This window comes from Eutrigla gurnardus (genome assembly GCF_963514095.1).
Source record: "Eutrigla gurnardus genome assembly, chromosome: 10".
Lineage (NCBI taxonomy): Eukaryota > Metazoa > Chordata > Actinopteri > Perciformes > Triglidae > Eutrigla > Eutrigla gurnardus.
The window spans coordinates 17,104,048-17,131,593 of record NC_139924.1 but is presented as its reverse complement, the minus strand read 5'-3'; positions in this window follow the sequence as shown (position 1 = coordinate 17,131,593).

Here is a 27,546-nt window from a genome sequence, read left to right as displayed (position 1 = left end):
TGGCTAATGTCATGATGCCATACAGCAGTGTGGTGACATGTCCCCTCTTTCCTCAACTCCCACTCCCTGTATCGCAGACGTTTGTAGTGAGTCGGGACAACAGCTTACACAGCTATTTCACTCCGAGCTCATTGGCTGAATAAGTCCTGAAGTCAAGGCGGAAGCCAATGATGTGCTAGGGGGAGGCGACCGCTTACTGGGACGATGCGTCACGCTGACAGATGGATGCTATGCACTCGCATAAACAAACACACACATAAACTCCACTGTACCACTCTTTATTAACTCTCATATGCACACACACACACACACACACACACACACACACACACACACACACACACACACACACACAGAAATAGGTTAACAGATGTAAATGGACACAGTGGTGTGTGAAGAGCAGTGCAGTGATCTGCTGCAGCCGATGAGTGATGTAACACGGAGACAATAAGAAGCAGATGTTGTGTTTCTGATGCTGATTAGAGAAACAGCCATTCATCTGCCAGAGTTCCATCTTTGAACAGTGACAACACCTCATTCCCCCTCCTTATATTGATGCCACAACCTCCATCTGTGGCCGATTTGCTCTGGTCATTTCTTATCCCTCTTCATTTAGGCTTCCAGGCTGGCCGTCTATTGTGGAGGAAAAAGCACACACGACAAACTCTGTTTGCTATATTGTAGATCATGTGTGGCAAAAATGGTGGGCCAACTGAAGCCTGCTCACCCTTTTTAAATTGTCTTTTTTTTAATACATTGCACTATACATACATTGCTCTTCTGAACTGGAAGTTGCTTACATTTTCAACATCTAGCCGATAAAAACATTTATAGATGAAGAATAGGATAATGTTGGACTAAGCAGACTGTTGTGTATGTCTCCATTGTACTGTCAGCATGTATGTTTGTTATGTAAAGTCTTGCATGTGTGTGATATGATGTGTAGATACAGTGATGGCACTCTTCTAGCCCAAGACAAATGTCCCACATGTGGGACAATAAAGTAAATCTTATCTTATATGGCCCACAATCCAAAAAGTTTGGACAAGCAAAGTGTACTAATCTGATTCCATTGGTCTTTTGTCACCAAATTTCACAAATAATCTGTAAATTTCCCTGCACTTTAAAGTGGGTGATATCTGTCATTGCTGCTATATTCTCCCCTGATGTCTGGCTCTCCTTTGTCCGAGGCAGAACAATCACTTAGCAAAATGAACATACGACCCCCTCAAAAAACAAACATGCACTCAGCCAGTCGCTGATAGCCTGTACATTCATCCAGTTGGCCAACCCTGCTGTGCTGTGGTTACTTGTGGCATACGGTCTGTATCACTTTCAGCACGGCACCGGTCTGAAATGAATGGTGTCACATAAAAGTAAAGAAGCCAGCAGCAAGGGGTGAAACATGCAGAGAGGGGAAACATGTAGGAACATAAATGTATCAGTTCCACCTATAAACTGTTTTCCCTGTGTGATGCAACCAAGTGGAATTGAGTTGGTTTGAGCTGTAGCCATAATCTTCCTGTGGTCACCCTCCGTGGGGTTTTTCTTTGTAACTGTGTCTCTGACAAGTAAACAGCCCAAATCCTGACAGCAAAGTCAGTTAACACATTTCTCTCTCTTAAGTAGCAACCAGGTGGGAGTCAAATATTGTTCATATATATGTGTATCTTTCAACTTTATAAGAGCACTCTATAGAGAACATTACTTCAAAAAGTCCTTCCACTGTTGTGTGAAAGCTGTTGAACACGATGATGTTCTTTACCTGCAGGTCAGAGCTCCACCTGAGTACGTCCAGTACTATGATTAGAGGTTCTCCACTCTCGCTGATGGTGCTCAACACCATCCAAACCGTAATCATAGAATGTCCGTCAGGTAAAAGTGCTATATTGAAACTATATGGACACACTTCTAAGATATTTATAATAAATATTCTGGCCTCCATCTGATGCCAAGCTTCAATATGTATTATTCATGTTTCATTTTAATTTGATGGCAGATGGATGGGTCGGGTACTTTTTCTCTGAGGCCATAAAATGTCAAAATCAATCTCTACTCATAAGTGAAACACTGCGAATCAATTACAAGATAACTGGAAGAGAAAGGGGCAAGTTTGACTGGATTCATGCTGCTTCAAATCTGGAAGGTATCCGTGCTGAGTTTAAAGTAGGAAGACATTGAGACGGATAAAGGCAGGAGGAGAGTTGAATGAGGAGACTAGAGGATTAAGTATGGAAGACCAATCGCTTGCTGCAGCATGGGAAAGACAAAAAAAGTTAGAAAGTGAAAGGGGGTGGAGGTGAAATATGATGTTATTAGAAAGAGAGCTTACAGAAACAGTCACATTGGCTTCTTTATTCAGCATATTGATTTAGCCTGAAGGAAATGGTTTCCTGTCTGCTGTCTAGAGTAGATAAATGCCTCTTGAACTTTATGTTTGCTCTGACATTTTAAGAGTGACACAACACAAAGCAAACCATTACCCGTCTGATGTATGACTGGGATATGATCATCATCACCTCATCCCGTTTTACTGTGCATCATACGGGGGATTGTGGTTCCAATCCCTGGTCGGTCATTTGTCGGCACGCCACGAAATGTGAGCATTTAATGGAGACAAATGGAAGTGGGATTCATTTCACAGAGCAGAAGCTTGTGGGTTTTCCTGTCATTTTTTTTGTCCAAACTTGAAGTTTCTTGTTGGAGAAGCTGATAACAGCAAGGAACAGTCTGTGTAGTTTTAATGATTTTTCGACACAGCATGGCACTGTGAGCTCTAACTACACCATATTTTCACCTGGTAACTCCACTGTAGCAGGAAATCTCATCTTACTTGTGAAACTATTTCACTTCCAACGAGTCAAATACTCACGCTTGATCAGTGCATGAGAAGTACGGAGCTTTCGTCTAACAATATAAACCCATCCCCGTCATTAGTAGATGCTTCTGTATCCACAGGAAGTTAGTTATTATGTAAGAAAATCACTCGCTAGGTTAAAAAAAAGAGCATGGTTGATGTTAACTTACTCACAACTCATGTGATTATGGAAAACAGATTCACATACTCATTCTACTTTTAGATTTGCACAGGATGAGAACCCTGTAACCCAGTGGTTTTCATACCGGGGGAGCTATGACGGTGGGTGCTATATTGTTACTCCTCCATAAATGATTGCTCAAACATTTGCATATTTATCCACATGTTTATGGTCTATGAATGCCAAGGAATTATAATTCAACTATTAGAATGTTTCTTCAGTACATTTCTGATATTTTATGGATGTATTGATTTTTGATTCATCAACCACATGGTTAGACACCATTTGATGGAGAAATTCTCTTTAATTCTAATGAAAAATGTCAACGGAAAACATGGAATTTGGGAAAAATTAAAGCTGGAAAATGAAAACTGATTTCATAGAGAGGAGGGGGGGGTGCAGAAAAAGTTTGGGAACCACTGCCGTAACCATTGCTCTTGCTTCATACTACGCCTGTTGCTCTACCCATAATCCAGCGGGTGGGTGCGTCGGTGTCAGATGCCAAGGAGCCTTGATCAGGCTGCATTATTCAAATGGGTTGAGCAATCACAGGACTTTCAACATTGACTTATTATATCTATTATATGTTTTCTTGCATGAATTCTGTACTTTACTGACACGAAATAGGTTACAAGCCCAATTATTTTACATGAAACCGGAGGGAACAGGAGGATTTTCTGAGGGGGGGGGGGGTTGTTTCTGGGCATCAACCTCGATAAATTTGGAAGAGAGAGGGAAAGTAATTGTGAAATGTATTGAGGTTTCTGAGCAGAGTTCAGTTGAACTCCTGTTGAACTCCAGTTTCCATCGTGAGACTGGAACACTGAAACTGAATTCCACTCCATTTATTCTGTGTTTCGGCTCCAGCAGTTTCTAAACTCACCATCGTTGCAACAAAAACATGTTTTTATTCTCTAACAAAACGCTGATAATTGGTCATATAGTTTGAACTGTTTTGTTTGTTTTGCAGTTCAACTAGCGTTGTGTTTTAATGAGTCTGGCTGTAGAGGGTTTCACTTTTTTAAATGTCAGATTCTTAATGAGGTGTTTGCTAGTTTGACCTTCTTGTTTGGTTTGTGTTCAGCTGTGAAGAGGTAATATGTTTTAATGAGCCTGAGTGTAGCTCAGGGAGTTCCCCTCCTATAAAGGTTAAAGACCCTTGATTTAATGGACCTGATAGACTATTAGACTTTTAACAAGTCCCACTCCCATCTCCACGTACACCGACACCACCCTCATGCTAACATGTCCATAAATGAGTTCTACATATCAGCTTGATTTGTGGTAATCAGGCTGTTCAATGATCAATGTCTCCTTATTGGAAGGCAAAGCAGATTTAATGTAGAAGATTCTCTCTCCGCATATACAACACGGTTTATACTCCCAAATTAATCTAATCTAATAATGCTCTCAGTATATAAATAATCCAACAATTTAGTCATGTTTATGGCATATTTTAATGAATAGTTTCTTCCAATTATTATACAGGTCAGCAATCCAAAATAGCAAAGGTAATCAGTATGTTAACTAAAAAAAAAAAAAAAAAATCAGAAGCAGAACATTTTTTTTTTAATTTTCCACCAATTGATTAATCAATTACTTGTCTCATTTCATCTCTATTCCCATTCCAAAAATAAAAGGCAGCACCGGAAGGGAGGCTGATGTTATTTATGGTACATTTCATAATTATATTCAACGTGCTTTATCAGAGACTTTACATGAATACATTTTAAGTATTTCCCTTTAATGAGTAAATTAAGGAGAGAAGATGCATAGTTTTCTAGTCTTGGATGGTACATTGGGGAAAAAGTTGTTTTTGTATATTTAAGAAGGTCCAAAATATGATTTTCCAAATGTTCTTTCTCGGCATTGACCGCTTATCTGTCCAATATTCTGTATTTTTATCAGAATCTTTACTTTTTGAAGCCATAGCTAGATGGATAGATAAAATAAATGAATTGAAAAATGTGCTACTTTGGCTGTGATGCAGCGAGCTGTCTGTGTGTTTGGTCACCGCTCTGTAGTCTCACTCGATGTCCTGAATCAGCATCTCATTGTTTACACGTCACAATGTCGGTAGTGAGAGCAATGCCCATTCATATCAATCAATGTCAGCGTTAGCAGAGTCCAGTCTGCAGTGGAATACCCACACAGATACAACCAGTGAATTGTGTGCATGGCAACACTGGACATCATGATCAATGCAGGGTAAAACTCATTACACGGTGTGGGCATGGGAAGAGCAATTCTCCTGCAGCTTTAATTCAACACATGCTTACAACTATTAACAGTAAACTGTTTCGACTCTTCGAAAATGTTTATTTGTTCCAAATATCTGTTATGTGTCTTCTGAATTGGTATATGAATCGGCGCAAAGGAAAAACACATTGGTTGATCCTAAATATTTGAATCATATCCATATCTACAGTCCTCCTAATGAGCCTTTTGAAGCGTTCTTCCAAGTCCCCTTTGTGGCAGTGTTGGCACACACACCTCCACGTCTCTTAAATGAGTCAGAGCTTGTGTGTGTGTTCATGTAAGAGACGTGCATGAGTGTGACACTTCCTATTGTGTGCGAAACGTTTTCTCTCGCACACAGGACGGCGTCTCCGTGTGAGCTCGCCTCTCTGCTGTCTGCGTACCTCTGTGTGGAGACGACTCTGTGCTCACGATCCAGCGTGACTATGAGTGTGTGTTACTCAGCTAAAAATAAGTCCCCTGTCTCTGGGAAGAGCAGGGAGGTAGCGCGAGAGGACAAACTTCCTCAGCAGGATGCAACTTGAATAATTCCACAGGAAGATCTCCGACGACGGGGCTGTTATACTGTATGTGTCACGGAGGGAGGTGCACGAGAGCACATTACTGTCCCCTCAAACACAACCATGTCCATTAGGTACGACTTGAATAGTTGGATTTATGGACCGAAAAAAAATTACTTGCAGTACAAATGCACACTTTAAAGGATTTCAACATTGTAAAAGCAGGACTTTTTCTCTCTCTTTTGGGTAGAACCTCAGATTTCTGCATCATTTATTCTCTTAACAAGTTCACACTGCTATAATACTACCAGGGGACATCCGGTGATTTGTAATAATTGCAGAAACTGCTAGTGATTTCAACAAATCTGCGTCTCTAATTTGTAGACTAAAAGTACAAATTGCCTCAAATTCTGCCTTTGGAAGTATAATAACCAAAATAACCATCCCTCCCACAGTCATAATCCTGCATGAATCAGACTGCAATTTCGCCCGTAATTTGTTCTTGTTCTTGTGCATTTTCTCTCTCTCCTCTCTCCTGTTGTTGTGCTCCTCCTGTAATCCAAAAAGTGGAGATGGAGAAATATCGAATGAATTCTCAGCTCAACCTTCAGACACAGTTTAACTTTGTTACGAGTACGTTTGAAGAAATGCTGAGGTTCAGACTTTATTCATGAGTTGCACATCCCACATAAAATGTGTTCTCTTCTGTTTTAATCCTTTAGTTTCCTTTAAATTGAGATTTCAGAGAGCAGCATACAGAAGAGTCTACAATATGCTTCAGAGGGATATATCTAGGATGTCGACCTGATTCAGCAGTGAGAACACGTTCAAAAGACAAAGACAGAGAAGTGTAAAAGTGAAGCAGCACGTCGGCTGGCGTTCCAGACAGCAGATAATGAAATAAAGGATGTTAGTTAATAATGTGCTAATGTTAAGTCGACAGGTTTTATAAACGTATACCTCCTTCTAATCTTTCTGGGCAACGAGTATCACTATTACACACTATTGGAGCTCGTAATTTCCAAATCTATGCAGCCTGAAAAAAGTCTGAAACCACTACATGAGAGTCTATGGAGCAGAGTAGGATAGTTGCTGGGAGATGCCACTCTATGACTGGCCAGTCTGCGTTCCAGGGGCGGGACTTAGAGAAGGGTCAAATGTTGTTTCTACATCCAGCTTTAGTTAAAGCAGTATCTGCATACATAGAATGGCTTTTTACAGTGCATAACCTTCCACTAACTGTACTCATGTTCCTCTAACTGTATGGCAACATTATTCTTCATGCTCGACATAATATATCTAAGGAAAATCTTCCCCGTCATGACATCTCTCCGTTCACCTCAGTTATGGATCTGTGCGAACGCGCCAGTGTCCGCCTCCATGCTTTACATCAACCGCTGATGTTTTAACAGTCTCCTCGTTCTTCTTCCCATTTCCGAGCGGAGGCATTCTCCACCTATTCCCCAGCTGTCAAGAGCATATAAAGTGAGCAATCCACCGATCGAAGTGCGGAGGTGAAATGGCCCTCGCTCTTAGGCGTCCCAGGATGTATTGAAGGGCCACCTGTCCGTCTCCCCGCTCACCTTCGTGTCTTCGGAGGCCAGATCGTTGGCTCTACAACAGGACAGAGATGAGTGGGACGTATTCACACCCTCTATCGATCCAGCCAGCGCTCAAACAAACAGTCGCATTGGCAGCGCTGGCCCGTGGCATGCTGGGTTATTTTATCATACTGGGCCTGAGACAAGACAGGCAGAGAGAATGCAGGGAGGAGGGAGAGAGGGGTAATGTGGCATGGAAAATAGTCTGTTATGAAGCAATATTAGCCTCCGAGCCTGGAGCTGCACACACTTACCCACACATTTACACACACACACACACACACACTCTATTTGTCTCTCACACCACTCCAACACAGCACGGAGGCGCAGGCCCAGCATGCAGGATGTGGCAAGCGTGAAGCATCAATAGCATGATGAATTACCCTAATGTCAGGATTGACTTGCATTCAGGCTCAGCCTCTTCTTCCTAATAACCTCCTGAAATTGTCCACCTTAAATACACAGGATGGATGACACTGAATGGGCTGGAGAAGGGAGGGGGGATTACAGGGGATAGAAGGACGGGTAAAATAGCATTTATCTTAATGCCAGCATGAGGAACGGTTATGGAATAGTTTGGCTGTTACCTTCATTATCACAACAATAGAAACCTCACTCACATACCGTCTCTGAAATACGCGTCTCCTTGAACCAAGCGCTTGAATGCTAAAAGGTGTATACTCCTGTTATTTACGTGATAATAAGTGTAGCTGTGATAGTGTTATGAACTGCTGTGAAAGTGTTGGATGTGCAGTTTCAGGCCTCGGTTCAATCACTGCAGAAATCCAACCACTTTTATGGGCTTTTGATTTAGAATGCAGAACAGTCACGCCTACATTGCTACTGTTCTTTTGCTGTCCGATCACATTAGATATGCTGAGTCGGACTCTTTCAAAAACATCTCTTTACTGCTGTGCTCAACATTTGCGCCACACCGGTTGTATTATTTAGACATTTTTCAATAAGCAGATTTCCATATCATGAGCTGGAGTTAGTAAGATTTGATATAGAGTGACATAATGTTTGGATTGGGAGACATGAACCAGAGCAGAAGGTGGCTGGATGTCCAAGAAACTGGCAATGCTCCATGAAATGAGAGAGGGAGAGAGATCAATGAGGAGGATGATGAATCTTGATCTGAGGGTGAGGAGCTGACATCCCAAAAAAAGTGTGTGTGTGTGTGTGTGTGTGTGTGTGTGTGTGTGTGTGTGTGTGTGTGTACGGCGCGTGTTGGGGTGGGGGGGGGAGTAGAAAGAGAACGCGAGCACTGTTTCTTCATTCTCAGTATACCAACTAAAATAACACATTATGATCCAAGCATATTTTTTTTTTTACTTTTAGTCGACTTTTCTTCTTCTACAATTCAATTATTTAGATGTATTAATTATTTTACCTCGTTTGTTGCAGCCTAAAGATTATTGAATGTTTTGAAAATCCATTTGACCTTTTGGATGAGTAATGCAATGGCCTGAAGCAGTTATAAAAGCCAAAAACTTACCCGCTGAATTAAACACATTATTTTGTTACAAAATGGATGAAAATCAACAACTTAACTGCCTTATAAATTACATATTTTTTCAAAAGTTGTTTTTATGTATACATTATATTTTGGCAGTCTCCCATTTTGTGGGTGGCACAACTAGTTGATCAGGGTCATCAGATATCATGAATCGTCTCCAGTTGGTGACTTGAATCATTTTTGCAATATGCTTTTCTGAAATGTGCTTGAACAGGCAAACTAGGCATTATCGGATGGTAGTGAGTTTAAAGTGCAATTTTTTTTGCTGAGCCATGCATCCACCCCGCCCTCCTGCCTGACTGCCCTTTGACTTTGCCCTGCACTCTCTTTGTAATTACCATGGCAACTACAGGTCTTTGCCCCTTGAAAGGAAACACATATGGTTTTGGGCCTCTGCTTCCACTGACTGACGATGTTCTTCTAGGGAGGACAATCTGCCTGAAGGTTTGTCCCAGCATGGGTTTGTTGAGAGGAAAACTTTTTTTTCCCAGTAAAGTATGTTGCAGTGTCATGTGCATATTTCACTACTGCAGAGATTTTTCTTCTTTTATAAAAGGAGTGGTGGGCCGAAGAACGCACTTGACATGCAATGCAGGTTGAAGGGATGGAAATAAACGAAGAGGAGGATCTGAAAGAGAGGGGAGATGATTGTGAGTCATGAGAGACAGACGGAGAGAGAGAGAAGGAGGGGGGGGGGGATGTGAGACAGATGATATTGAAGAGCCAGGGAGCAGAAAGAGGCCAGCTCACTGTAAACACTCCATCCTCCTCTGTGTCCATCTCTTAATGGCTCAGAAGGGCTTTCTACTTCATGTCACGCTCTGTTGTGTTGGTGTTGTCATTATGGTGAAATGGAAAATGGAGGAGTGAAGAGGAGGAGAGCGGAGCCGCAGACAGAGTACTCCGGGCGCGGCGTCTGGATTTCACCGCTGCGGGTGTCATCAGCGAGGTGGACCTTCAGAGGCGTAGTGAGCAGCCTGGCAGGAAGTCAAGCCGGGCTCCAGTACACACACGGTGACTAGTACTCACAGAACATTCTGGTCCACGACAGGAGTGCAGGTCTCCAGCAGGGATCTCTGCAGGATCTCCATTATGATGTGGGAAACACATATTTGGCTTTAGGAGTGTATACATTGTCAGGTGGCGACTGAAGGGTGAATATACATGTATGTATCAGATAATTTACTGGGTTATAAACATTACAGGTTATCTTATATACATATAATTATTCACAAATAAAGTTTATCATTTACTATAACACAATCAGTGATGCGCAGGTCCTTTCAACCCGACCGCGACGATTAATAAAGACAGAATGAAACCCGGCCGGCTATCCAGCACCGAGTCTGTCTTCTGCATCTTCTTGTCATTAGTTATTCAACCAATAATGTCTTAGAAAATAATTATTACTTAATTATTTGAAAGAACCTTTAGGTATACCTTTTAGGTTTCTTTTATTTTCACTGACTCCGCCCTTCAATGATGCTGAATATCATTCAAATCATTTAAGTTTGACTCATAGCTTATTTCGGATAAGCCCTCATTACTGGTCACAATAAATCAGTCAAGATGTCACTCATATCACCCACTCCCACGCAAATTTGTCATCATATTTCTATAATTGTGGACATCCTTACCTGATTGATCCTGTTTTCTAACGTGAGCCAGATATCAATCCAGTCTGCCATCATGAAGGAGATTATGAGGATCTGACTTCTTCTCGGAGGATCGAAGAACAAGAACGCACACAACTCATCAGTCACCAGCAAAGGATGTTGGTATTGTATGTTTCTGCAAACCAACGTTTGTGGACCATTTTGCATTTGGTCAGAGCAGATGTTTTGACTTCATCTAGGGCTGCACGGTGGTGTAGTGGGTCGCACTGTCGCCTCACAGCGAGAGGTTTCCAGGTTTGATTCCTGGCTTGGGTTCCTTCTGTGTGGAGTTTGCATGTTCTCCCCGTGTAAGCGTGGGTTCTCTCCGGGTTCTCCGGCTTCCTCCCACAGTCCAAAGACATGCAAGATGGGGATAGGTTCATTGGTGACTCTAAATTGCCCGTAGGTGTGAATGTGAGCGTGAATGGTTGTTTGTCTCTACATGTCGGCCCTGTGATAGACTGGCGACCTGTCCAGGGTGTACCCTGCCTTCACCCAATGACAGCTGGGATCGCCTCCAGCCCCCCCGTGACCCTGAATACAGGATAAGCGGTAGACAATGGATGGATGGACTTCATCTAGTTAATAGATGCAGATGTGTTACGTGTGTGTTCTTTGAAAAGCCATTTCTTACAAAATTATAGAATTATTTTTAAGTGACATTCATAAAGAATGTCAGCAACTAAGTAGACCCTCACAAGGCCTTGAGAACTAATTCTGTGAATCCTTCTATGAATTATAACAAATTTGATATTGGGAAGAATATTACTTTTAAAACTATAAAAAAAAGAATATGGTTCATTCCTAATTCATGGAGTGCAGTGAAGATCACAGGCTGATGTTAACGCTGTCAGGAGGGGCCTTCCCTTCCTTTAAAGAGGGCAGCAGACTTTTGATCCACTTAATCCATCTGGTTCAGGATTTGAACATCTTACAGACTCACTCCTCTTCCCTCCGGGTTGGCGCTGCCATAAGAAGTAAATTTATGAATTAAGCCTGAGCTGAGGTGACTTGTAGGCCAGCAGCTTATCTCTTGTTTGTGTGGCTTGAAGCAGCTTAGTTCTACCTCCACAGCCCCTGGACATGACACCTATTTGTCAGTGGAGCTCAGCTCCAATTTATCTCTTATTCCCCGAGGCAGAGCACACAGGAATCAAGTCCCATTCTCTGAGCCATTTACATCTGATACAGCTGCTATCAAAGCGACCTCATGCTGAGTGGAAATACAAGAGAACTGTATCTTCTAGATCAGGTAAACACAATTTGAACAGTGATAGTCCTATCAGAATAAAATGTTGAATGTAGCTTCTTAATTGGACAACGGAAACTGGCTGGTAAGCACAGCAATACAGTTTTAACTGCATCCGTGTCGGGAAGTCTCTTCCAACACATTCTCACTCCAACTTGTCTCATACTGACATTTGGTCAGAGCCCTTAGGGTCACTTAAGTTTCTTTCTCAGGTTTTGTCAAATAACCACTAAGTTTGACTTAAGAAAAACATTTTTGGGCTTAACATGAGGATGTACACTTGATTAAAATGTTAGCAAAGTAAGGAAAACACCTCACACAAATCACTCAACAACATATTGGACAGGAACATCGGTCCATGGTGGAAAATCCAGTGTTTGTAAGACCCATTTATCTTGCCTCCTTCTCACCCTCCCTATACTACATCAAACCACTCCCGGATCATTTTCTCTCAGCATCTCATAGCAACATGGGTGGGTTTACATTGTTGATGCCTGGCGTGTCTCACACAGACGGCGAGGGGTTAGACAGAGTGTTGGGGTTGAGGACTGTCACTTTAGAGTGCATGTCATTATTGCTGTTTGTCAACTGTTTTTAGTGCTCTCTTGATTAATCAGTTAATCATTTGGTCTATACAAAAATGCATATTTTCATGGTATATTGAATAAAAAACAGTGAATCCTTAGATTGGAGAAGCTGTAACCTCGGAAGTTTTAGCATTCTGGCTTTAAAACACTTTCTTGACCACTTAAGTTTTTGTTGGTTAAGTTCAGACAGGTTATATCAGCCCCAGCACAACAGCTTGTTGTGAACTCTGGAGGGAGGTCATGGTGGATCATTGAGTGCAGAGAGAGATTTAGTGCTGGTGTGTTTCCGTCCGACTCGTGTCAAAATACTTCCTTTCCATTTTAAAGCTGCATTCAGAGGCCTAGAAACATCCCCAACCAGCCTTCGCATTGACATATGTACACTTTCTTTGTTCCAGCTGCCATCGAGGATGATCTTTAGGATGGAGCAGTCACCATGACTATGTGTTTAATGTCAGGACTACAGTGATTGTAGTTATTAGTTGTTAGTTGTAGTTGGACTGTGTTTTATAAGGTGTAGCGATGGTGTACCGAGCAGAGGCGATGAGACAGAGACAACACATTTATTATGTTGTCTGAACTGAACAGACTTCAATAGAGGAGCACAGGTATCTCTCCCAGTGACTGTTTCGTTATGCTTGCCTCTCACACTCTTTCTGTGAGTCTCTCTCATCCTTCCTGTCTGTCTAACATGACTCCAGTCAGCTCTCTGCCTTTTCTATGATCCTTCACCAAATCCTCTTTACATGCTCCAGTGCAAACTAGAGCCTTTTCATGTGAGGGAAAAAAAGGCTTCAGATATGACATAGGCATAAGCCTTTTTATCAATGATGTGATGCAAAACTGAACACAGCATGAAAGAACAAGGCTCGGTCCGGGTTCCTTCTGGTAGGAGTTTGCATGTTCTCCCCGTGTGAGCGTGGGTTCTCCGGCTTCCTCCCACAGTCCAAAGACATGCAGGATGGGCATAGGTTCATTGATGATTCTAAATGAATGTGAATGTGAGTGTGTATGGTTACCTGCGACCCTGAATACAGGATAAGCGGACGATGGATGGATGGATGGATGGATAAATGGATGGATAAATAGATGGATGGATGACTGTCAAACTGTTTACCTCCTTGGACTTCAGTAAGAAATGTTACAACATCATTTTACTGTGAAATTCAGCAAAGACTTTAAGAAAAGTTCAACTCTGTATCAAATGTCAGGACAGTGCAAAGCAGAGCTGGGATCCTGCCTTACGTGAACTTGCTAGGAAGGCTTTGAGAATTGACATGAGCTTGGTCGCCAAGCACTTTGAAACATTTCTTGTAGTTCTTGAGGAAACATCAGGAGGGCCGAACCCAAGAGAGGAGTACAGGGGTGTTCCTCCATCACAGCCTGGTGGGTTGTTTTTCAGTGAGGTAACATTCAGAGCAGAAGCTACATCCTCGATGTTGTTCATTGTCACGGCAACTGGAGGAAGCGCCCACTGGGTTCCCAGCAGCATGTTTCTATGTTAAAATGGAGACTGACACGAGACAAGGCAGCACTTTTTGTCCATTTCCTCCTCGACTGTGGAAGCCGTTTCAGTGGCAGTTTGAGGGTCATGCTCATCCTATTGTTGTCTTCTTCCGTCACCAGGACATCTGTGAAAGTTCTGAATTCAGTTGCTTCCCACTTTTTGAAATAGTTGAAGAGACATTCTCTCCAGTGAGTTCTGTCTTATCCCTTATTCATTGTTTTCCTTTTGATTCTGGTGCACTTCTTGCTTCTTGCTCACCAGCAACAATGTATAGTTTCCCCTTTCACATCTGGCATCCAGTGGAACACAATGAATAGAACATTACAACCTTGTTAGATGCCGAGGTGGCAGCCAGAGAAGGAGCAGCTACAGCAGCCTCCTGCTGCGTGGTGTGAGAATGTGTCATGTGTTTGCCTGGACTCAGTTAAGTGTGTGTAATGCTAGAAGTTAGTGCTGTTGGCCTCTGGGGAGCTGGGAAGGAGAATAGATGCCTCGCCTGCAGCCACACGGTTGTATATCATCCTCCACACTTACCTGTGCTTTCTTTTCTCAAATTATAGTTCCTGGGGGAAAAAAGTGTGTTTTACTCATTCCTCCCCGTAGTTGTTTGTTCTCCCGGTGCTGCAATATCCAATTTATTGTCTGGTCATGTAATGTTTTGTGATCCCAGGTTGTGAGTATGTCTGCTAACCTAGCTGGAAGTCCCTTTCTGGATGTGATTTAAGATTTTAATTTAGCAAAACACAAGTAAACATAAAGAGAGTTAAAGTAAATTAAATGATGCAAAACAATCCAGGAGACATGCAGATTGTTTGATGTGATTTATTCTAATCTGCATGTCTGATAGCTGACGCGGTTTCACCCAGCTCCATCCTTGATACAGGCATCACATTCTCATTCCAAAGCGTCTGACTGTGACGCTCTACGTTCCCTGTAGTGGGACTTTTGCTCGAGTCAATACATGCGTAGTGTCTTTTCAAAATAAAAGTCCGTGGTTTTGGAAGGTTTGTTAGGTTTTGGAAAAGAGCATGGTTGATGTTAACTTGACTGACTCACATCAGTCACGTCTCTATCAACAGATTCACGTTACTAACACAAACAGAAGCCTCCCAGACTCCTATGTTTGTTTGACCCGTCCACCTCGGCTCCCTCCCTCCATGTGTGAACTATCTATACTCATACTGCGTCTGTAGCTCGACCCATAATGCAGTGGGTAGATGTGTCACTTAAAAACATGCTAAATAGGCGTCAGTATCAGACACTAAGAAGCACTGACCAAGAAGCACGTTGTCGGGATGAAATACCTGAAGGGATAACAGAGAGTGGGTTTCACATCAAGTCTCTCAATTGGTTAAAATCCAGGCATTTAAATGAGAAATTAGAAAACTGATCTAAAGCCCCTGAACTATTAGTCTGGCAGCCTCTAAGTGGTGGAGAGTGACTCCAGCAGCTAACAGCTCCACTGCTCATCCAGATTAAATTACCCTGTTGTTTGGCTCGGCTCACACACACGATCGGCCAGCGATATGTCTCAACCTGATAAGAGGATCCTCAAGCAACGAATTATATTGCATGTTAATAATGCATGACATATTAACATAATTACAGAGCAGGGGTCTGTGGCTTATAGATTTACCCAAGGGCAAGGCTACGTCGTACACTCGGCCGGCTCACACAACCCAAACAGTCTCCACATTACAGCGTGTGTTTGGAGTAATTATTGGCTAAGTGAACAAAGAATGTTTTCATGTGAATGCTGAGATAACCAACACGTCCTCTCTCCCAATGCAATACTTGGTCAGTGGCCCACGCTCCAAACTGCACTCAAGTCAGCGAGATTGGGGAAAATGTAAATTTAATAGATTAAACAGATGTTTACAAACTGTACAATTTGCAATAAATCACAATGTATGTTATCGGAATACTCAGCATATTGCAAAATTTATCCCAAGATTGAATCGTGATTTAAGAATCGTGATAATATCGTCCCGTGGGGCATCGGAACAACAATCATTTTGCAACAATTTAGCTTTCGGGGGTGAGACTCTTATCAGTGCTCTCCAATCCCCCCTGAGCTAAACGTTGCATATACTGTGAGAGGGATTAGTTCAGACTAAAGTGTGCATGTCGACCATGCATGGTTCAAATTCCAAACGCAAAAGAATAATCATTGAAATGGTTCGACTCCCTCAATGAGACGGCATCACGGAACATTATTCAATTATCTTCTTTTGCATCAAAAGTGGGCTCAGTGATGTGCAAGATTGGAATACGCTTCCTTATTCCAAACAGATGTAATGTATTCTGTTTCACAACTGCGACCAGGTGACAGTGAGCACAAATGCCTTCCTTGCGTTATGAGATGTTTGTGTTAAATCAGGAGTTTGTTGAATGTTTGGACTGTTGCAGCATGGTGTTAACAATTAGGCCGCCCTGCTTACCATAATGACCTTCCCCCGATCTCTAACGCTGCTAATGGACACATCATTAGATGAGGGAGGGGCTCTTCAGATCACGCTGTTAACGCTTTTACTCTGTGACTGCTGAACGTGTTCAACATCCACAATGATCAACTAAACAGGAGGTGACATGTTTGTGTTTAGAGAGCGGGTTAATGAACAGGTTGTTTACCTGTTATGTTCTTTAACAGTTGTTTTCCTTTTTAACGTCGCTTAACTGTTTATTATTATATATTATTATGTGAAAACAAAACCATGACACCTAGAACATGATAGTTATGTAAGGAGTGATGGTAAAAAGGAAGCCAGGATGCCTATAATCCTTCTAGGTGCCACACACAAAGATGCACAATGAAATCTGTTCTGGTGACATTTTGAGGATATTTAATTAAGAGTTCGACCAAAAGTCGCACCGGCAAATGAAACATTATTGAATGCAGCTCAACAGCAGGGTGACAGTCACCAGCGAGCATCCTGTAGCTACACGTCCAGTCCATGTCACTGTGCAGAACACTGACTCGTGACCTCTGACCTCTCAGTAGAGCATGAGATATTGGGAAGGAGAAAACTTCTTCATGGATCAGTAGCATCTCAATAAATCCCTCCACACCTGCTGTTTTATTTGTCCTCAAAGGATGCAGCTGAAAATGGGTCTTCTTTTACACTCCGGTCCCTCACCTGGAAAATCTGTGACATTTCCATTAAATGGCTGGTTGGCTGCAATGTTGAGTACGGTTCACATGCGATGTGCAGCACATTTCTTACATAGAATCGAAATGGACTGGAATGACTCTTTCCATCCTGTGTTTTGAAACAAAGTTTGCTTTATTGAGATGTTAAATAGAGAGGTTTAGAGTGGGGGGGCAGGTGCTTTCCTCTGTGACTTGTTGCACCCTGATTTGGTGCAAACATCAAATACAGGCAGCCATGCCACCTTTCAAACTGCATGCATATGTCACATCTCATATCATGACTTGAGATATTGTCTTGGCATGGAAGCTTCTCATTTCGGACTGGCTTGTAGTTACACAGAGTCATTCCTTTTGTCTCGGTAGGAAACTAAAGTTGTAAATAATAAAATGAATGATGGTTGAATTCCATTTGGCTGCTTCAGTTTAAGGTTATTGTTCTAGCTGGCTAACTGCCACACTGGCACACAGTTCAATAGATCAGGGCTTTGTTCCAAGTCAAAAGGTTCTACTCTTGTTTGGTATTCTACCTTGAGGGGAGACAACACAGGAAAAAAAAAGAAATTATGCTCTTATCATCCAAAGGTATTTTCCCCTAGATAATCCTTCATCTGCATATCTAAACATAACATTTCAGAAAAGTTCTAATGCATTTATAGTCTGATTTACAACATGTTCTGACAAAAAAATGATGCTTTATGACAGTTGACAGCATTTTCTGATTAACCGAAAATCAAAACATGGACATTGATTATATAATATGCATATTAACTAGGACTTCTTTTCTATATAACCAACACACACTGTGGTGTCCGGTCCTGACATGTCGATGCATGAGAATTCATATCTGTTGATATTTCCCTGTGCTGATGTGTTGGTGCTCCAAAAAAGAAGCTTTTCACATTAGCTCCCCAGATCACGCATCTTGACTCCAGTAGCCTGACTTTTTCTTCTCCTTCCTTTATCTGCAGAATGCAGATAATCCAGCCTGGATGTTTGGAAGCAATTAAAGAAATGACAATGCAACCTGGCCAGTGCTGCACATAACATTGTCTTAATGTATATATCAACAGAATGTGCTTCTTACTTGCCTGCTGTGTTTTACCCCTCAGGACACAGCTTATTGTGTTGCATTGCTTTCTTCTTCAACTCTGTCCAGTGGTGACTTTCTGCAAGTCAGAAACTTGTTCCTCCAAGGGGACTCTGAAGTTTAACTTCATACATTTTTAAAACGATTTATTATTCTTTTAATTACGGCGATTATTTTGAGCGACTGACTCATCATGCTGATCTTGATCTCGATGCACAATAAAACTTAATTGACTTAATTAAAAGTAAAAGAAGATTAAGATAATATCATAACGGTGATTTGTTCCTCAATAATACATCAGGCTAACATAAAGTAACAATTAACATCTTCCACTCGGTGGAGTAAACGCTGTCTCTGCTTCAAAACCACCAAGACAGCTCAACAGCTCACTGCATCCAGCAAGTCATTATACTAAAGTACACACACACACACACACACACACACACACACACACACACACACACACACACACACACACAGAGAGAGAGATACTTCACCTCTGTACAGTTGCCATGAAGAGAGATATTAGCAATGGAGGTAATGATTAAAAAAAAAAGGCATTTACTTCTTCTCTGTGTTGCAAACGGTAAATACACCTGTTATAATATAATAAGTAGAAGTATTTAACTTTGTTAAAGTCGGCAAGTATGTTGATGTATTTGGATAATAAAAAAAGAACAACAAAACAAAGTAATTTAATTTATTTTTTAAATATACACAAATCTGACAGTTATTTTTTAGTTCCGAGGGATTTTAATGCATAATGAGCAGCTCATTTGCATTTTCTACCCGTTTCTCTCCGTGTGCCAACAACACAGTGCGACCTCGTTACCAGACAACCAGGTATCCTTGGTTGCAAATCTATGAAAGCATGACAACAATGAGCACATACAGAGAAAATAAGAGTTGCAATAAGGAGGTAAACAGCAGATTTGATGTGTTCCCCAACTGTCACACTTGTCTTCTGTGTAAGTGAGGTAAAGGTTAGTGTTTAGCTCCCTATCTGTCTAGAAATATGTCTCTCCTCTCTGCATCCCTCGCCCCTCCATCCTCCCCTTTCTCTAACTCCCTCTAACAACTTCCAAATTCCTGAGCAGCTGCCACCGCTGCAGCATCTGATCTTCTGTAATGAACCGCCTCACAACAAGGTAGAAGATAACACAGACACAAACCCTGCTAATACACAACTCTCACAACCCCACCTGCACGCACATACCGGCTCACACACACCACCACTACCAGCAGCAATCTGGTGTGTATCATAAAAAATCGACAGCATCACGACTGGAATCAGAAAAAAGAGGAGATACAGGACGGATTAGATAATGGGTTAAATGGAGAGTGAGAACGAAAGACAAGACAATAAGGCGTAGAGAGGCGGAGGCTAATGGTTGTTGTTCACCTGTCATTTCGACCAGATGGAGAAAGAACGAGAGGCGGGGTCAGGTGGTGTCCTTCAGTGTTTTGATTGGAGGACAAATCAGTCGTCAAGTTGCTTCAAAGCTCAGCAGACAATGAGCAGAGAGACTTTTTATTCTGAGTCTCTTCTATATGGATGAAGCATGCAGAGTGTGTCCCACTCGTGATCCTCATCGCACACATGGAGTTTCTGCTGACGGCGGCAGCAGCTGGCAGCAGGTTTGATCTCTGCACATGGTGAATAGATAGAAGGCTAATTGTGGTAGTTTTTATGATTTGGATTTGTCTTTTTCTGCAACAGCTCGGTGATACATGACTGCTGTTGTCCCACTGTAGTTTAGAATATGTTGCTTTGTCAGGATTCAACACTGTTCCTTTGATCAAATGTACTTTTGGTTTCTCTGTCTGCATGAGGTTCAATTAAAGGCAGGAACACACCGGCCCAACCGTTTGACGTCTGAAGTGTTTGGAGAGGCTCGGACGAGGTCGGGAACACATATGTTTGGTGTGTACAGCTGCGTCGGAAGATTTCGGAGCCGCGCGGACGTTGTCTGATCAGACTGAGCATGCGAAGTCTGAGGAGGTGGGCTGTTGGACGTCTGAGCCATTGGATACTCTGATTGGCGGTGTGCTAGCGAATCAGAGTATCCAATGGCGGTGTGTGGGCGGGGCGGAAGTGACGATGGTAAACTCCGTATTACTCGTTCCCTACTGAGACGACGTCTTCGTAAAATAATGAGCCCGTGAGCACACAACGCGAGTGTCACCCTAGCCAGAGTCATCTTTCCAGAAATGCCAAGTATTTAGTCCACAAAGGTCTTCTCGAGTCGAACGAATACTGAACCAAGACTGTGTGTGCATTGTTTTTATCTGCACTCTGTTCCGTCATTTCCTGTTTTCCTGTTTTGGAGTACTGGCACGAGACTAGCGCCACCCGCTGTTAAGGAGGCTTATTGCATCTCGCGCAAGCGCAGAACGTACACGCTGCTGTGTTGTCGGAAGCACGTCGAAGCGGTGTGTACAACGCAACTTTTCTGCCGAACGGGTCAGACGAGAGGCAACAGAGTGGGCGGAGAGTGGTCGGATAAGGCAGTTGGACGTCTGGGCGGTGTGTGATGGCCTTAACATACTGATGACCATGACTTATACAGCACAAACAACAGTCACAGCATGTTTCATAGAGCACACATCGATATGAAAATATAGAAAAACAGAAGAGACAATGTTGAAAAAACTTGATAGAATACAGTTATTAACAATAAATGGCTAGAGTCCAGTAGAGCAACACTATCTCTGAGGAAACAACAGTAACTGATGATGCAGTTTCATTGTACGGGAACGTCAATATAGGGACAGCAGGCTGCGAAAAAGGCTTTTTTATTACCAGGTCACTGAATACGGATGATTTGTCACTTCTGTTAGCGTCTGATAGCGCTGGCAGCCTTTAGCTATGAGATGCACCGGCCTTTCAACTTCGCCACTCACGCCAAAAGATAGATTACCCGAGAACAGCGCCGCCTGTAACACAGTCTGCAACACTGTCTTCAGCAATGTCTGCAACAAAGACTGCCACATGTCTGTAACAAGGTCCGCAACATAGTCTGGAGGAGGTCAAATGGATGGATGTATGAAACAAAGGACCCAGGAGACCCGTGTTTGTGTCCCGTGTGAAACCAAAATACAGCCTCGACTTATTTCAGATTATGATGTTAATGTAACTTGGGCCAATACTTGAGCTACATCTCATACTAAACCCAAACCACCATCTTTTAAATAACCCAATCATGGGCGTCGCCACCATATTTGGGGTGTCGGGACCCCCCCACATATAAAATGCTGCTGACGCCCCTGAACCCACGTAGTTTTGGTGCCGAAACCTACTGACCATATGTGACGAGTTGCAAATAAGAACAGGTTGAAACAACATAAAAGTGACTTTAGAATACATTGCACCATACCGAAGCTGGTGGTTGTAGAACAAGAGAATGTTTCCTTGTTGAGGACTTGGAAAGTTAAAGGCTGGAAGGTGAAGTTTTCTCATCAGCAGATGTGACACTGTCATCTTTCTAAGTCATCGATCAGCTGTCCGACACACTTCAGTTTAAAATCTCCGTTGGCTTTGTGCGGTTTCATGGTCTAGCTGCTTGACATGCGTCTCTGCAACCTGTTCCTTTAAACCTTTTGTCTAATTGTGTTTCTTGCCCTTGAGCAGTATACATCCTGCATTAATTGCAGTAACTACACTTTCATCTTACCTCGATCTGTATTTAGTATTTAAATGTATTCAGCTGCCAGTAAACTGACTATGAACACTGAATGAATAAATACTGCTGCACCCAGTTTGTACAGCCATGAAGTGTACAATGATGAAGTGCTGCTGATAGGACAGGGTGCCAAGCCCATATATTATTATTATTATTACTATTATTATTATTATTATTATTATTGGGCAAGATACAAGCTGTTTATTTGAAAATATATTATAATCCGGACAAAGATCAGATATGCTATCGAACAGTTTCATGAGAAACCTGAAGCACAAATGTTTTTTATCGCCAATGCCATTATTTTAGGATTAACAGAGACATTATATTCTGACTTAATGAGCTTTTTATCCGTTCATAAGAACCGTGGTGCTGATTAGAAAAGATACTCACTGATAATGCACTGGGAGTAGAAAGAGAAGCTGTATCAGCCAACGATTACACCTGTATGTAGAAATAATCTGTTTTTATCTCAAAACAAATCTAAAGTTAAAATGATCCACAGTGTGACTCAGAACTGCAGACTGGGGACCCCACACGTTTATCCAACTGTATCTAGCTAGTGAGTGAAACCGGAAAGGCAGCAGGACATAACGCTGGGAGGGATGTGATTTGGTTGTTGTAAAGATGACCTTCTCTAACTCAATGCCATGAAAAGTTGCAGATTGATAGATGGATGGATGTCATATTATGGTTTGCTGGAGCTGATATAAGCATGCCTCATATTTCGTTGTCCAAGAAGAAAAATTGATTGGATCCTGATACATAAATATCAGGATCCAATCAATATATACATAAATACATAAATAAAATATGAAGACATTTGTTTTTTGTACATTTACTGTTATATAGCTGCACAATATGAACGTAGATCTGATCTATAAGGCCTACAGTGTGCACTAAGAGACAGACATAAAAAAAACCCGCCAGAAACACACACACACAATCTAATACAACATAACTGTCAAGCTTTACTTCTGTGCACTAGATTCTATGATACTACTACCTCAACAGCAGATATACTATACCGTATAATGTTTTATATACATACATAATGTTCATATTTAGTGGCATTATTTTATACTTAAAATTGTTAAACTTATTTGACTCTCTTTCTTTCTTTCTTTCTTTCTTTAAAGCAACTGCAGCTGTACAATTTCCCGAGGGATAACTAAATCATTCTGATTCTGATTTCCACATATATTTATGAACACATGAATAAATGCGAACTGCAGATAACCTACGGATCGCGTCTAAGATGATGTTACTTTTTCTATGACTTCATGTTAAATCTTCGAAGGCCGGTGGAAACGCAGATTTAGGCTCCGCCTCCTGCTGCCGCCGCCTGCTCCCGGCTACTTTCCAGGTGAGGCGCAGTTCATCTCGGACGAGTCTACTTTGTAGCAGAGTGACGTGCATCGGGGAGAGGGAGGGCAAAGCGACAGTATGGCGGCCAAAGTTTGACACAAGAAGGTGCGCACTGTCCGCGCGTGGTGGGAATGTAACGTTTGTTACGTAACACCAGAACGTTCTGAGTGTTTACATGTAGTGCGTGTTTTAGCTGGAATGTAAAACAATGCAGGGGGTTATGGTGCTCTAGTCATGCTAAACGAGTTGTCCTTGTCCCTGCGCCAGACCCGAGTCCAGGTGTAGCCTGAAACCTGGCAGCCTTGCTGGTTGACGGTCAGCCCTGCTGGTTCACAGTCAGCCCTGCTGGTTCACAGTTAGCCCTAGCCCTGCTGGTTCAGTGGTGGGCAGCATTGTCTTGAATGTCACTTGGTAAAAAGCTTTGGTTATGATTTTTATTTCGAAATATCCTATATATATATATATATATATTATATTCTAGTATATTATCTTGTATTTTTTACGTTTTTCTAAAATAAAACGTAGCTTAAAATTAAATAAATAAATTAAAAGATTGCCTCAGGTATATTTCTTATAGCGGGTGTCAGCCTTGCATCAAATAGTGAGCTCCACTGTGTGCAGAATGTTGCATGCACGTCTGCACAGTCTTATATTTTCACAGCTCCCTGTCAGTATATATCCTACAGTAAGTTTCAAGAGACTACAAGACAGTTCGCAGCCTGCGGAGGTAGTTATTTGAAGCTTTGAATGAGTTCTGGAGGTGTGGTTACAGGTTGGCATGGCTTCTGGTGATATGTTATATCTTTTCATGAGGCTCAACATCCCTGGCAGCGCCCCCTGACTAGAGGAAAGCTACCTCAAAATGAAAAGTTTTTTTTTTCTGAACCAAAGATTTGGACGGGCGAAGAGATCCTGTCTTGCTGTAAGTAGTCCGAGGTAGCCAGCAGCTGCTGACATGTTATGGAAGTGTTGGATTGACAGACGCTCTCTCTTTGAGAAGAGATTCTCCTCCAACGATACTGACATTCACACCAAACTGCATTCAGACATGAGCTTACTTTTTTGTGTCAGCTAACAAAGATGCAGTTCAGTAACAATGTGGGATGGTATCAACGGCAGCTTTCACTGGATCTGGTCTTTTTGTAGTGTGAGCTTTAGTGCAGTCATTCAAAGAAACCCTGCATTTTGTAGTAACTTTTACTAAATAGATGGTTAAGGCCAATCCCATTTCTTGTTCCCCCCCCCCCATCCCTTTTTTTTTTTTTTTTACAAACGATAATGATTGAAATCTTCCCTCTAAAATGGGACAAGCCTTTGAGACTGAAGCAACTTTGCTGCTGGACTTGAGTTAAATTTCATATTTAACTCAAGTCAATGAAACATGGAAATATGTTCACCGTCATGCACAAATCAGCCTTCAAACATTATTGCAGTGCTAACCAAAGGATATATAACATTTCCATAGACCATGGAACTAAGATAAGAACATTTTTTTAAACTTTTTTAATTAAGCAATTATTTACTTTAATAACACTAGCATTGGAATGTGCCTCTGGAAAAAGCTCCGTTTGCACAGCTATTTAGCTGTAACACTTTGCCCTCGCCAACTATCCCCATGTGAAGAAACCTTAGCTATGGCTAAGGGGGAGAGGACAGGGGTGTATTGGGATTGGACATGAGGATTAATGGAGTTTTTGAAGTCCCCTGACTAACTACTGGACCTTGGATACAACCTATATATGATTGGTTAGAGTCGTGTGACATGTTTTAATGTTGATGGATTTTCCACTTTGCCAGGAATCATTACGTATGCGAGTCCATTTCTGCTGCTGAGCTGCCTGCTCTCCCACACAAAGGAACTACAAATTTAAATTATGTTTTGAGGGAAACTTGGATTACGTTTGCTCTTGACGCATCAACAATTCGTCAAAAAAGTCAACATGGGAGGGATCTGGGTGGTGGACGGTCAAAAACCACAGGTCTTTCACCAGGAGACTGATGTTGTGTGTCCCATGTGAACCAAGTTCTTTTGCTGCATTTATGTTTTGTTTTGTTGAAATTTCATATTGAGCCCAAAGATGCTGTTTTTATTAGACCTTCGCTTTGTTATCTAATCCTAACCGTATAGTCGTGTGTTCTTTTGTTTTGCATGTTAACCACATGTTTCAAACTGAGACCCTTTGGTCTGGAAACAATCTTTTTCTAGAGAGTGCAGTTTAGTTGTATGCAGGGGCGGAGTGGGCCCCTGCTTAGTGGGTGCCGTAATCTCTCGGGGCCCTTCTGATAAAGTCATTTGAAACCTGCAGTGCAGAACTGTCTTGTGCTCTGGCAGTGACAGTAATTGCACTGTTCAGTTGAGGTCTAAAGCTTTCACTGTTCCCTCCTGTGAGTGGAGAGGTGTCAGCGGCCCAAATATTCCCACATTTTTATGGTGCAAAGTTTTCGCAATCAAACATCAAAGGAAATTGTCACTGCTGGTGTTTTGTCGGTCGGTGTCCAGATCGCTCAACCGGGGGCGAGAGAGAGAGAGAGAGAGAGGGGGGGGGGGGGAGGTTTCAGACTATATTGACACCAATACCGCTTATTGATACTCTTTATAGTGCAATTCAATATAATCACTAATGAGCATTATTCAGGAAATACGTAATTGATAACCATGTCCTGCTTAGTTTATTAAAAAAACTCTGAGGTCTGAAATACTAAAGGGATGTCACTCTGTATAATGGCAGTGGTTTGAGATTGTATTGAAAAACAAAAGTTATTGAAAAGTGTCTTATTGCACTTTTACAACGGCCCCTAACAGCACCTATAGTGACAGACGCACTGAACAGACATTGAATTGCTTGTGCCCTCCACTGCATCCTCATCGTTGGTGGCGAGTTGATCAAAACTGTGACTTCCTAAATCAGCTCTCCAACATTTCCCAACGCTGGGAGAAATTGAGGTTTCGTCACGGAGCTAATGAAGACAACAGCCTGAAAACCAGCACATGTCAAATATTAAAATTACTTCAACCCGATCTCATAGCAGCTATTACGTCTTGTGTCTTGCACAGTTAATGCATGAAAAGTCCGCTTACCCAAAGAATTGACTCTCATTCACATGAAAATACATTCTCCATGACCCCGTTACTTGATTGGATTTATTTACCTAGGTGGCCCACCCACGTGAGCCCGTGTGGGAAACGCTGCACTAACCGAAACACTAAGAAAACAGGATGCCAGTCATTTCAGCACAAAGGACAGCGCCGTGTGCTGACAGGCAGACGAGGACAGGGTTGCACTATGAGAAATCTCCAAATGATGAGAAACTTGTTAATACTTAGTATCTCAAAACTAATGTGATACTAATTTGAAATACAGTTTCTCATCACTTTGAAATGCAAAGTCATTATTTTGAAATTGTAAGTCATTACCTCATGATACTAAATCATCATTTTGACATAAATTCTCATTACATAGACACATGATCACAGTGGCTGAGATGGGCTTCCATAATTAGAAGAACAGTTTGCATCTCACACAGTTGCCATCCAGAATGAATGTCCACCCTGCCTCCGTTGGGAGGTCAAAGGTCAGTTTAACCGCACCGCAGCTGCTGGTCAATATTCAGTGTCCTGTTCAAGGACAGCAGATGTTTCCTGTTATTCACACATTGAACCTGGACATTGTGTTTAAAAGTGTGTTCTCACTGTGTCTGTGGTGAACGTGTCGGGTGAAACACGTGTTCAGGTTGAATTGAGAAGTAAAATGACCTGCCCAGCCCGTATCAGCTGGGACACCGTGAACCGTTCCCCTGAGGTCTAACAGCGTGCTGAAAAGGTGAGGATCATCCTGAAAATGGTCCATGTAATGAGATGTGTAGTGAGAGGTTGTAGCTGCTGTTGTGTTTGCCCTTTTACTAGACTAATAGACACAGTGTGCAGGGGTTTCTAAAAGCCTCCAGCCACAACCTGAATGCAAAATAGTCCATTAAAGTAGACCTCCCTCCTTCTATACCTCCACTGTCTTTTATAGTTGTTTTTCCCCCTTTCTCTCCACCTCTTGCTTGTGCATGCTTACCTTTTATAGTTCTCTCTCTCTAACTTTTCTTTGTCTTTTTGCTCATCCCATCTTTTCCTCCGCATTGTTTCTTCCCCAGCTGTGTTCTTTATGCCTGAACCCTAAGCTGGCTGTGCTAACATTATTTGCAGTACAGCTGGAAACCACAAACACATACGCACACACTGGAATACATGAACACGGAGATATTGAATAGGGATGTTCATGCTAATGCATAAAACCAGTAGAAATACACACACATTTTTATCAATGTGAGGCAGTGTAGTAACCGCCTGCCTCCG